This window comes from Myotis lucifugus, unplaced genomic scaffold (assembly GCF_000147115.1).
Source record: "Myotis lucifugus unplaced genomic scaffold, Myoluc2.0 scaffold_467, whole genome shotgun sequence".
Lineage (NCBI taxonomy): Eukaryota > Metazoa > Chordata > Mammalia > Chiroptera > Vespertilionidae > Myotis > Myotis lucifugus.
The window spans coordinates 24083-27397 of NW_005871515.1; positions in this window are offsets into that span (position 1 = coordinate 24083).

The following is a 3315-nucleotide window of genomic DNA, read 5'->3' on the forward strand; positions in this document are numbered from 1 at the left end:
AATCAGAAAAGAAAGGAAAGGAAAGTTTATTCTGCGTCCCCGGGAGACCCACGTACCCCCAAAGACAGGGCACGTGGATTCACGCCAACATGGAGGGGGGCGCTTTTTTTATACTGCGGTTGGGTGAGGGGCGGGGACATGAGCTGAGGTATTCAGTTGAGGAAGTTTCAGCTGCAGGGGGTCAGCCAGGTATTCAGGAATGAGTCAGTATCTGTGTGGGGGTATGTGGATTCAGGGAGAAGAAGCCGGTATCTGTGTCTGGCACGTTGATCTGTGAGAAATTCCAGGGGGAGTCCATTGTCTCATCACATGTCTGCATGTATCCGATCCTGGGCTCTCTCCGACCTAACAAGAAGGAGTGAGGGAAACTGGGCAAGAGCCTTTGCTGGGTGTCAAGTTTCTATATGTCTCTTATAAGGACATTTTTCATTGAATTTAGGGTCAACCCAGATAACCCCGGTTGGTCTCTTCATCTCAAGATTGTTAAATTAATGAAATCTGCAAAGACACTTTTATAAATATGGTAACACTCACAGGTTCCAGGGATTTGATGTGGACATGTCATTGTTGTTGTTGTTTTTGGAAGGACCACCATTTAACACCTTTTAAATACATCACAAATCTGACCAAATCTCCCCATCTCCACCTTGGTCCTAGATGCTATCAGGACCAAGGCTTCTCTGCCTCCACTCTTGCCCCTGATGGGGTTCAGAGCAAACATCCCCAAAATATGCCACTTTGGCATGAGGCCTATTTTGAGCTAAAGGAAATCAAGACCCAGCAGACTCAGGAAAAACTCGTTACCTCCCCTTTAACTGCCTAAAAGGAGTATAAATTTCTCATTTGTGGAGGAAATCTGCAGTTATAAAGGAAATTTACATTGGAAAGGGGCCTGTACCAGGAAGAAAGTTGTAACTGGAGATAACTTTTTTTTTAACCTAAGAAATGTATATGCATAACAGGGCGACTTTTGTCACCAAACATTTCCTACTGAACATTTCCTCCTCTCACCTTCCTGTGAACTCTCTTCCTCTTTGTAGCCTCAGGCCCCTATCCTTTCCTTAGCCCAGGATGCTGTAGTAGCTTTGATTGCCTGGCTGAGTCTCCTATCTTTAAGGGGCTCCCATGCGTGTACATAACTAAATTTGTTTTTCTCCTGTTACTCTGTTTTATGTCATCTCAGCTGTTAAACCAGCCACAGAACCTAGAAGGTGTGGACGAAAGGGGCCACATGCTGACCTGACGAGCCCAGGAGAGGCCTGCATGGCAGTTCTGCAGACTCAGAGACCTAAAGTAACCACAAAGGATGGTCTGAAATTAAACCTTAACTAAAAGCAGTTATGGTGGGCAGTTATGTCCTAAGCCGATATCTTCACTGATAAGGTCAACCTTTACCGTAACTGAGCCTATCTGTCTTTCTGCATCTATGATAACATGCCCTTGAAATGTCTGGGTAACTTGTGATTTTCCTGTATCTGGAGCCCCTGGGGCACAGCCAGGTGTGCTGGACCCAGGACAGATGCAGCAGATTCTTTCATTTATCATGTTAATTGTTCCTGCACCCACCTAAGTATGTGTCCATCATTTTACTTTTTATCCTATCACAGAGGTTTCCTCGCTTCGCTTAATCCCACCTCCCTAAATCTGTCACCAATGAATTTCATGTATAAATACGGATGTAACCCTGCCGTTCTCTGGAGCACTATCTCAATTCGTTGAGGTTCTGCTTCCCGGCATATGTCGACAGTTTGGCTCAAATAAACTCACAAAAATTCTTTACAGGTTTCAATGGTTTTTTACGTTGACAAAGGGTAGAAGAGAAAAATTTTCTTCCCCTACCCACCTTAGCCACATATTCTCCAAAATGCAGCCAAGATAACCTTTTTAGAACTGAAGTCAATTATGTCACTACTTGGTTCACAAACTCAATAGGCTCCCCTCTCCTGTAGAAAAAAATACAAAGCCCTTGTCCTGGCTTGTGTCGTTTTGTATTCCTCTCCAATTTTTATGCTCTGTAACTTTCTCTCTGGCTTGCTTGCTCTTCTCCTAGGAAGCCAAGAATATGCCCAGGCCTCCCCAGTTGCCCTCCCCTCTAGTGGGGCCTCTTTTCTTCAATATCTGTCCCTGGCTCCTTCTCTCCCCTTATCCAGGTCTCTACTCACTCAGATCTCATCTCTTCATAGAGACTTCTCCTGAAGACCTTACCTAAAACAACACCCACTCTAACTCTCTATCCTGTAACTCTTTCTGAGCACGTATGACACACAGTGCTGGCATACATGTTCATTGTCTGTGTTCCTGAAGGCAAGAGCTTCTCTGCTCCATCACGGGGCCTAGATTCGTGCTTGGCACACCATAGGCACTTACAGAATACTTCTTGTTGGAAGGAATGGATAGGTGAGTGAGTGAATGTATGAATCTGTTGAGGGTTTTTCTGATCAGGCTCACCTTATGTTTTGCCAAATTACCCCCAGCAGCTGCCCCATTTCTGAACTAAAGCCCACGTAACAGCACTGTCTGTGTACAGGGAGCAATGAGCACAATTTAAAAACAATTTTAATTGAAGTATACTTTTTGGTTTTTACTTATTTTTTAAACAGAAGAACGGGCCTTGTTGAAGGAACTGTGGCATGGGGATTACAGTTAATTTCTTAGGGAAGTATTGAGCTGATACTGTCGTTATTCTCACAGAGATAAGAAACAATCATGAGAACAATTCCTTTAACATTCTGCTTTCCAGGGGTATGGGAAATGGCCATTTCTAACTATTGGCTTGAGTTCTAGGTAATGGCTAATCCTGTTGAAATCATTATTAACAATTTATGGAGCATTTACTGAGTTTGTAGGTACAAGGTTGAGAAAGAAAAAAAGGTGTCTATCCTACATAAATAGTGATGTAATCAATATACAAATCAAATAAAGAAATGAAAACAAACGTAAGAGAGTGTGCAGTGACACAATAAGCATGATTGAGGACATAATTAGAGGCGAGCTGCTCAGAGCCAGATGAAAAGTGTTCGATATTATGGAATTGTTAGGGGCAATGGGAATGACATCAGGTATTAGACCTGTGGGGTCAGACCACACCTGGGTTCAGCGACCTTGGTACTTGAGGTCTGGCTAGAAAAGAATTCAGAGCTAAGACTCAAACTATAAGAAAACATTTATTTAGAAAGTCACAGAGGTAGAAGTAATTTGTAGAAGAAATGGGCTTAGGAAACAAGTCATAGAGGCAAAGGAAGTGCCCTTGGAGCTTAGAAGTGAGGAAGGTCAAGGTGACATGCCTGAGGGAGATGGGGAGGGGCAGAGGAAGGG